The sequence below is a fragment of the Triticum dicoccoides genome, chromosome 1A, assembly GCF_002162155.2.
Source record: "Triticum dicoccoides isolate Atlit2015 ecotype Zavitan chromosome 1A, WEW_v2.0, whole genome shotgun sequence".
NCBI classification, from domain to species: domain Eukaryota; kingdom Viridiplantae; phylum Streptophyta; class Magnoliopsida; order Poales; family Poaceae; genus Triticum; species Triticum dicoccoides.
In genome coordinates, this window is record NC_041380.1 from 592,269,968 (window position 1) to 592,279,822 (window position 9,855).

The following is a 9,855-nucleotide window of genomic DNA, read 5'->3' on the forward strand; positions in this document are numbered from 1 at the left end:
TGATGCGGATCCTTTGGTGGATCGCGTGCCGGCTTGTGTGCGGCACCGCTTGCCGCTCCATGCTAGCCATGCGATCGTCTATCCGACCGGGTGGCTTTTATATTTTTTGACTGCGGGGGCTCTAAGGCCTCCTCGTCAAATTCAGGCAGTAGCTTTCGCTTTGGATAGCTTTTTGTGCGGCGACTGCCGCCATATTTGTCTGCGGTGTTGCGTACTTTGCTCCATCTGATTCTGAGTGCGTCTTCCGCAGTTTTTAGCTTCCGCTTCTGCTTTTTCAGGCTACGCATAGTGGCGACGAGCCTTTTGTGGAGGTTCTTCTGCTCCATGAGCCTATCCGGCGTAAGGTCGTCCGGACTGTTGTTTTCGCCGGGGACGGGGTGTTCAGTTTGTTCATCCAAGTTGCCCTGTTCGGACGGTTGCTTGAAGGCATGTGCGTCGTCCGCCGGCTCGTCCTGCTCTATGGCTGGGTCTGTATGGCTGCTGTCTCTGTCGAGGCGGGGCTTGGAGCGGCGCTTACGTCGCTGCTTTGATTGCTTTTCGAGTGAACGATCCCTCGTTGCATCCCTGTGTTCCTCGTCGTCGCTTCCTTTGGGTGTGTCCACCATGTAGACATCATGAGATGAGGTGGCTGTCCAGTGCCTTATAGGCGTTGGTTCATGTTCATCTCCTACATCATCGTCCATACCGTCGATGTCTTCGGAGTCGAAGTCGAGCACATCGTTTAAATTATCGACAGTGGCTACGAAGTGGGTGGTGGGTGGGCATCAAATTTCTTCGTCGTCCACATCCCAATCCCGCCGGTCATAGTCCGGCCAGGACTCTCCTGACAAAGAGAGAGACCTGAGTGAATTCAGAATGTCGCCGAAGGGCGAGTGCTGAAAGATGTCTGCGGCGGTGAACTCCATGATCAGCGCCCAATCGGATTCGATCGGTAGGGGCGCGGAGGGCTCGGAGTCCGGAGAGGAGTCCGGCATCTTGGAGTCACGGGCTTCGCAGAGGACAAGGCTGGTGTTTGGCTTGATCTCCGTAGAGATTGCAGCCCCTGAGGCGGTGTCTAACCACCCATCCTCGATTGGTGTGGTCGGCTCCGAGCCAAGGGTCGGAGCGGACACAGGTGCGGCCTCCAGGGCATTGTTCGGCGGCAGAGCTAGATCATGCCCACCAGGACAGTGCGGCGCGCTCGGTTGCGGCTCAGATCCGTCGAAGATCAAGTCTCCATGGTCGTCCGTTGTGTAGTTTAAACTTCCAAATCTGACCTGACGGCCAGGGGCGTAGCTTTCGATCTGCTCCAGATGGCCAAGCGAATTGGCCCACAGTGCAAAGCCACCAAATACGAAGATCTGTCCAGGGAGAAAAGTCTCACCCTGGATCGCATCGTTGTTGATGATCGGAGGAGCCATCGGGCCTAAAAGTGACGACACAGAGGAACTCTTAATGAAAGCACCAATGTCGGTGTCAAAACCGGCGGTTCTCGGGTAGGGGGTCCCGAACTGTGCGTCTAGGCAGATGGTAACAGGAGATAAGGGACACGATGTTTTACCCAGGTTCGGGCCCTCTTGATGGAGGTAAAACCCTACGTCCTACTTGATTGATATTGATGATATGGGTAGTACAAGAGTAGATCTACCACGAGATCAAAGAGGCTAAACCCTAGAAGCTAGCCTATGGTATGATTGTTCTTCATCCTACGGACTAAAACCCTCCGGTTTATATAGACACTGGAGAGGGCTAGGGTCACATAGAGTCGGTTACAATGGTAGAAGATCTACATATCCGCATCGCCAAGCTTGCCTTCCACGCCAAGGAAAGTCCCTTCCGGACACGGGACGAAGTCTTCAATCTTGTATCTTCATAGTCCAGGAGTCCGGCCGAAGGTATAGTCCATCTATCCGGACACCCCCTAATCCAGGACTCCCTCACGGTGGGAAGTAGTTTGCTCCCCGGCAGCAAAACGTCGACGGAGGGCTACAGGGGGGAGGTGGGGAGGTCGGCGGCGGCTGGGCGGATGTGGAGGCGGCGACAGTTGGAAGAGTCGCCAACAAAAATGGGCGGCGGCGTCAACGAGGGAGGAGGCGGGCGAGGGTTGCTTGTTGGCCGGGGGGTGAGAGGGAAGGTCAATGTGCCATAGAACGGCGGGCCCCGAGAGAGGAGTAGGCGAGCGCGTGTGCGTCAGTCACGTGTCCGCACCGAGCAAATCCGACTCAAAAATGGGCTGGGAATGGGTCGCCCACAGACAAAAACGGACGCGCGTCCGTTTGGATCGGCGCCTTAGACCGGTTTTTGTGTCTGCGCCGACTCAAACAGACGGCCGTGGACGAAATGGGTTACTTCATTAGAGTTGCTCTTAGCCCGTCAGAATATGCTTGGGTTTGGTGCAGCCTATCAAACGCGTCCTGATAGAGCTGCTGGAGCACATGAAAACCTGGGGCGTGTTTGGTTGCCTGGGTAGTTGTAGCCTGCATTGCATGAGGGATCCTGGGTGAGCATGGACTGGTTGAGCTTATGCAAGGATGATCTAAGATGTATGTTTGGTGGACTGTATGATATGGGTGCATGAAAGATGCTATATACAACATATGTTGTTTGGTATGCTGCATTTGAGAATAATTTTGTGAACCTTTCTCTTCCAATTTTAATCATTCCGACTAAAACTAGACCATTTCATGTACAAATAGAAGTAAACCAGTCTGAACCAAACTGAAATCTAAACCAAAATCTCTCCGTGAGAGGCTGCAAGCAAAGTCTGAACTAAAACAAATCCGAACCAATCCGGATGACGAGGTAGAGGCTAACGAGATGGCTATGGGGGATAATGGCCAGCCGAGAGGAGATGCCGACGGCCGCGTGGTGATCCCTTCCCCTCCCCCTTCTTCATCTCGATCGGTCATGGGCGGCGTGGCGAGCTCCGGCGAGTCGTCTGCAGGCGTAGGTAAGTGCATTGGTGGCGGAGTTCGGCGGCGGCGGAACCCGACGATGTCCAAGCAGGGCGGCGAGTCCCCCGTCGTGGGCCTGGAGGAGAGCCGGCGGATTCGTCTTCCTGCGAGGAGAGCCGCCTGTGCGATTGGATCTGACGCCAGGAAGAGAGAGAGAGGAAAGGGAAGGATACCAGAAGCATGAGCGGGCCTGGCTCAGCGATACGGCCAATTCCCGCGTTTCCGCGAGCCTGGCTAGGAGGCCCCTTTTGCATCTGTCAGGCCAGGCTGAGGCCAACTCCACCGCGCGACCCTATCCTGTCCGGCCCCGTCCGTTTGTGGTAAAACGGACAAAGGAGGCGGCCCAGCGCGCGGCGGCCCGGACCCATCTTGTCTGTTTTGTGTCCGGACCGACCCATTTCGAGCGCAAACTTGCGCCGGGTTTGGGTCGCGACGGACACCAAACGGATGCGCGCCTCGTCCGCGTCGGGGGCGCGTGGCAGGCGGCCACCTACCTCCAACCCGCCCACATAAATGCACACGAGCGGGCGGCCCCACCTGTCATCCGCACGTCGAAGGGTCGCCGTCCTTCTTTAAGTGGGAAGCGTGGACGGGTCGTCGTCCACACTGCCCCACGCCATCCCGCGGCTTCCTCGAAACCCGACAGCCCCAGTCCCAAACCCTAGTCAACACCTCGCCGGCTGGCCGCCCGCAGCCATGGGCCGCAAAGGCAAGCACGACCGCGAGGCTGGTTCCTCGTCGGGACGTCGCCGCGGCTCGCCATCACCACCATGCCGGGCCCCCGCGCCGCCCGCCTTCTCCATCGCGCCCACGTCCGCCGGCGAGCGCGACCGGCATTACGTCCGGTCGTCGGTGTGGCGCCGTTATTGGGAGACGAGGACGCCGCTCCCTTGGAGCGACGTCCATCTCTCCAATAATTGGCATCTGTCCGCCGACCGGGTCCCGATCCCGCCGGTCCCGACGAGCGGCCGTGCGCGCGACAAGGAGATCGAGCGCCGTCGCCGCCTCCTCCTGACGACCTCTTCGACGACCCCAGGTACGCCCCCGACTCCGGGCTCTGGGACACCTGGTTTCGTGACGAGCACGACACTAGGCGCGCGTCGTTCTTCGCCGGCACCTCGACGGGGCCGCGGCGGCCACGACATGAGCGGGGGCGTACCCGGGTGCGCGGCCTGACGCCCACGCCGTCGCCTTCACCGTCACCGTCGCCACCTCCCCCTCCTCGCATGACATCGGAGGAGGAGGCCCGTCTCCTGGAGCGTGTCATGGACAACTCCATGAACACGCACGACGAGCGGCAGTGGCACGGCCTAGAGGAGACCATGGCCCTCTCCGCCACCGGGGACGTCGCCTTCCCGGAGATGGCGGCCGTCACGGAGGAGCCGACGGAGGAGGCGTTGCCAGCCGCGTTCCAGCAGCTGCTGGGCCAGGGGTGGGGCTGGTCCTGCACTGCTTCGGAGATGGCCGCCGGCGTGGGCGTGAACTGGTGCCCCACTCCGCCGCGGTCACCGGAGCGGGAGGCATCGCCCCGGGAGGAGGTGGTGCAGGCACCTCCAGCCGTCCAGCCTGCCCCCGTCTACCACGCACCGCCGGCCCATTTGTGGACGCCGCTGGCCTACGTCGACCTCGTCAGCGACGACGACGACACCGGCGGCCAGTGAAGATGGCGACGGCCACGACACTGACGGGCGCGGCAGGAGCACGCGGGAGGAGTTTTTTTATTTTGTTTTTATATGTTAATTATGAAACTGGGCCTTTTAAGTGGCCGTGAAAACTGGGCCGTTTTGTGGCCGACCCCTATATATGTTTTATGTTTTTTTAAATGTGTTTATTTACTTTTTTAGTTATTTCATTCCAGTTTTTATATTTTTTTTATTCACGTCCACCCCGGACACGATTTGGGGTGCGGCCGCGCGGTGGACGCACGCACGCCCTATCTAACAAAGCCGAACACATCGGCGCTCCAAAGGGCCAAAATTCGGTTAATCCGGACGTCCATTTGGGATGCACAGTGGAGTTGGCCTGAGAACGTGACACAGGAAACCAAACACGCTCGATTTTACACGTCGGGTGCGAGCCAGGTGCGAGTCAACGAACCAAACACGCCCCTGGTGTCCGTTGTCTTGTGCGCTTTGGCTGGACGGATGTCGGCGGGATGGGTGGAGAAAATCAGTATCTGCTGGCTGTGTACGACGAGGAATGATGTTGCAGTTGGTCAGCCAGTAGAGTATTCCCTTCTTTACAGGGGTAAAGGAGAGTATTCTATTATTCCCTCCGTGACAAAAACACGCTGCATTTACCGGTGCAAGGTGGGTCCAGAACCATGGACTGCAACTAACGGCCGGTGGGAGGTTGCAGAGAAAGGAATTAAAAAAGCGACACTGCTGTTTTTTTTTCCTTTTTGATGAGGGATAAGCGACACTGCTGCTGTTTTTTTTTATGTGTGTGTGCGCGTCCGTTTCAGGTAGTCCAATGCGACCAGCCCTTTTCTGGCCCACTAGAGAGACCAGCCCGTCAGAGGGGCCTGCCTAGGCCTGGGAGCTTGCTTGCTTTCGTTCGCAGCTCGTGCTTAGACGTGCACAGATAGAACCTCGATCGATTCTAGAGATAGAACCTCGATTGGGTTGTGGGCACTGCCGGATCCGATAATGCTCGTCAATCAATGAAAAAATAATTAAGATCCCTAGACTTGTTCCGTCATTGCCGATGTCGTCCGTGCATGTGCGTGTGCACCATATTCCGTAGGTATCTTTTTATTTTATTTTTGAAACCTGATATTCCTTAAGTATCAACTAACATACATGCTTATGCGTTGCAATGGGAGAAACGATTGACGTGAAAATGATGTCTAAAACAAATAGTCAATGTGCTCGGATATTTATCTTGGCCACACATAGAAATGTAAAATTTGTAAGTTCAAAATATCACCGTTTGTCTCTTCATCTAAAACAAATAGTCAATGTGCTGAAATATTTATCTTTGCCACACATAACAGTGGAAACTTTGTAAGTTCAAAGATCGCCGCTTGTCTTTTCATCTTTGAATCATCTGCGATTATCATGTCTCCCGCCAATTCAGATGACAATGTTGAGCTACTTGAGGAAAGCTGTGGTGGCGGCGTACGATGACAGGCAACAAGTGGTCCGTTCGGCAATCTTCCGCGTCGCCAACTTGTCTAGTTCTATGTAGTTTCTTCGTCGGAGTCGGAACTGCGTTATCTTGTTGTGTGTGTATGGCAATCCGTCATGTGAGGGTAGTGTCGTGTCTCAACCAATAGGGTTGCCATTTTCTTTTTCTTTGATCTTGGGATCCTCCTCATTTTTTTCTTACTGATTTCTGCTAAATCTAATTGAAGCCAACAATTTGCTGGATCTTTCAAAAAAATGTTGCCCATATTTTACTTTTCAACGAGATGTGGCTAGCTCCAGCTTGATAACACAAAGGCCCTGTTTGTTTCGGATTCTGGACCGGATTCACCTTTGCCAGTGAAATTGAATCTAAAATCTGAAACAAACAGCTATTTGAAATCAGTTTTGCCAGTGAAACTGAATGTGGATTTGGGCTATTTTTTGTGCAATTTCCTGAAACACCTTAAAGTGTATTTGAATCAGCTTTGCCACTGAAGCGAATCCACATGTGATTAAAATCCAAGCGAAGCTGAAACAAACAGGGCCTAAACCACATCGCCTGTCAAAACAAACCATCAGTAAATCGACATTAGACTACTTTAAAGCCAATGCTGGTGACATACATGGGTCAATTTTCCATCACCACTGTGAATGTTCAGCTTTTCAGAAAAGCATATGAATCTGACATAGAATTAGAACCAGATGAGCAAATTAAATAACCAGTTAAATTCTCCTTGGGACACTAACAAAATCATGTAAACCCCCCAATAAATTGCAAAGTAACTGAAGCAGCAAGTCACTGTTAATCTTTGTATTAAAAACCCATGAAGGCATCAAGCTTAGTAGTTAGTACAGTAAACTGTAATATCATGCGGCAAAGTGTTACTAAATACTTTCGATTTTCAAAATAGGTATACAACTACAGGCTTCAATGTTTTCCATCTACCGCATAAAGAAAGATTAAAAAAATCAGGAAGGTACAAATTCATGTTTTCAATCACAAAAGGTTCTCCATGGATACGGGAGCCGGCCATCCAAAACTAGGCGCAAATGTTCGGTTATATTTTGAAGAAATTTAATAAAAGTGGGCAAATTGCTGCTAATTTAAACAAATTGGATGATATTTATTGAAATTTGGATAGGTTTTACATAAAACCTGATGATATTTCATCCGGTGAACTGAAAACCGTAAAAAAAACTAAACTACCCTACACTATCCTTTACTTGATGGTGACCTTGTAGGCCATGCCGGGTTGGCCAGCGTCACCTCTGTCATCGTAACTGTCACCGTTGTTGTACTTGTCGTCTTCGGGCTTCGTACGGCAGTTGGGCGCGGTGTCATCGGAGTTGGAGTCAGGCTTCCCGGATGCCGCATGTCGCTCGCAGGTGATCTTCTCTGCTTTGCTGCTGCGTTGTGCGGTCGCGACAACCGCGGACGTGGGCTTGGGGGTGAGGGGGTGGGAGGCAGGCGTTGCTGGCGATGGCGGCAATCAAGGTGGACTCGCGGAGAGACTACTCCTGGTCATATTTGAGAGCATCTACAGTCGGGCTTGACAAATCCGGCCCCTCAAACACCCGTGGAAGTGCCCGAGCGCGTCCGCGGGCACTGACTGGGCATGTCTCAAGTTTTTGCAACTGCAGCCGAATATCTCATATTATATTCTCAAATCCATGCAAAGACATACAAACTAAAAGAAACCTACGTACTATGTCGATCACCTAGCTACTCGTCGTCGAAGATGTCGATTATCTTCGTGCACGGCTCCGGCAGCATGGGCGGCAGCTGCAACTCCGGCTCCTCTAGCGCCTCCGCTTCGGCCTCTTCCACCTGTATCTCTGCGTTGAGTTCGACAAAGAGTGCGTTGGACTCCGCCTTCTCCCGCCGGAGGAACGCCTGGTTAGCTGCTACTTCTTTAGCTTTCGTTGATTTTTCCCTTGAAGAGAAAAGGGTGATGCAGGAAAGTAGAGATAAGTATTTCACTCAGTTAAGAACCAAGTTATCAATCCGGTAGGAGGCACAAACAAGTCTCCAATATATGCACCTGCACAAACTAACAAACACTTGCACACAACGCGAAAAAGGTGTTGTCAATCTCTTCACGGTGATGAACAAGAGTGAGATCTAATAGAGATATGTATAAAAGATAAATAAAAGACAAAATAAAGTAAATATAAATAAAGCGCAGCAAGGTATTTTGGGGTTTTTTGGTTTATAGATCTGAAAATATATGATGAAAAATAGACTCGGGGGCCATAGGTTTCACTAGAGACTTCTCACTTGAAGAAAACATACGGTGGGTAAACAAATTACTGTTGAGAAATTGATAAAAAATCGCAAAGTTATGATGATATTTAAGGCAATGATCATGAATATAGGCATCACTTTCGTGACAATAGACCAAAACGATGCTGCATCTACTACTATTACTCCACACATCGACCGACTCCTGCCTGGATCTAGAGTATTAAGTTCATAAGAACAGAACAACACTTTAAGTAAGATGACATGATGTAGATGGATAAACTCAAGCAATATAACATAAACCTCATCTTTTTATCCTTGATGGCAATAATACAATACGTGCCTCGCCGCCCCTTCTGTCACTGGGTGAGGACACCGCAAGATTGAACCCAAAACTAAGCACCTCTCCCATTGCAAGAAAAACCAATCTAGTTGACCAAACCAAACCGATAGTTCGAAGAGAAATACAAAGATATCTTAATCATGCATAAAAGAGTTCAGAGAAGACTCAAATAATATTCATAGATTATCTGATCATAAATCCACAATTCATCGCATCTCAACAAACGCACCGCAAAAAAAGATTAATCGAATAGATCTCCAAGAACATCAAGGAGAACATTGTATTAAAGATCAAAAAGAGAGAAGAAGCCATCTAGCTACAAGCTATGGCCCGTAGATCTGTGGTAAACTACTCACACATCATCAAAAGGGTAGCAAGGTTGGTGTAGAGGTCCTCCGTGATCGAATCCCCCTCCGACGGAGTGCCGAAAAAGGCCCCAAGATGGGATCTCATGGGAACAAAAGCTTGCGGCGGTGTAAAAGTATTTTTGGTGTGCCCTTTGGTATAGAGGGAATATTTGAGAATTTATAGTGCAAAGATTATGGTTAGGAGGTCCCCGAGGGGCCCACAAGCCCTGGGGGCGCGCCCCTATGGCTTGTGGCCTCCTCGTGGGTCTTCTGGACTCTTCTCCAAGTCTCATGGATTTCTTCTGGTCTAAGAAAAATCACCGTAAAGTTTTATTTCGTTTGGACTCCGTTTGATATTTCTGTTCTGTAAAAGTCAAAAATAAGGAAAAAAACAGAAACTGGCACTAGGCTCTAGGTTAATAAGTTAGGCCCAAAATAAATATAAAATAACATATTAATGCATATAAAACATTCAAAACAAATAATATAATAGCATGAAACAATCAAAAATTATATATATGTTGGAGACGTATCATTGGCCTCCACATAGGCCTCATCCTGGATGGACTCCAAGATAGCCTGCTGCTCTGCCATCTTGTCGGATTGGGCGATGGCGAACTCCACCTCCGCCTGCTCCATGTTGAAGCCCGAGAGCTGTTGCTCCGGCTCCTGCTGCTCCGCCTCCTCCACCTTCATCAGAGCCATCTCCTCCTCCTCCCCCGGCTGCTCCTCTCCTCCTTCGGCTCCGGCGAGTCCGAAGGCAGCACGACAGCGATGCGGGCGGTGCGCGCGGCTTGCCTAGCCCGGATCTCCTGCTGGATCTCGGCACGGTGCTCCAGCGTCAGCATGTTGTAGTATGTGA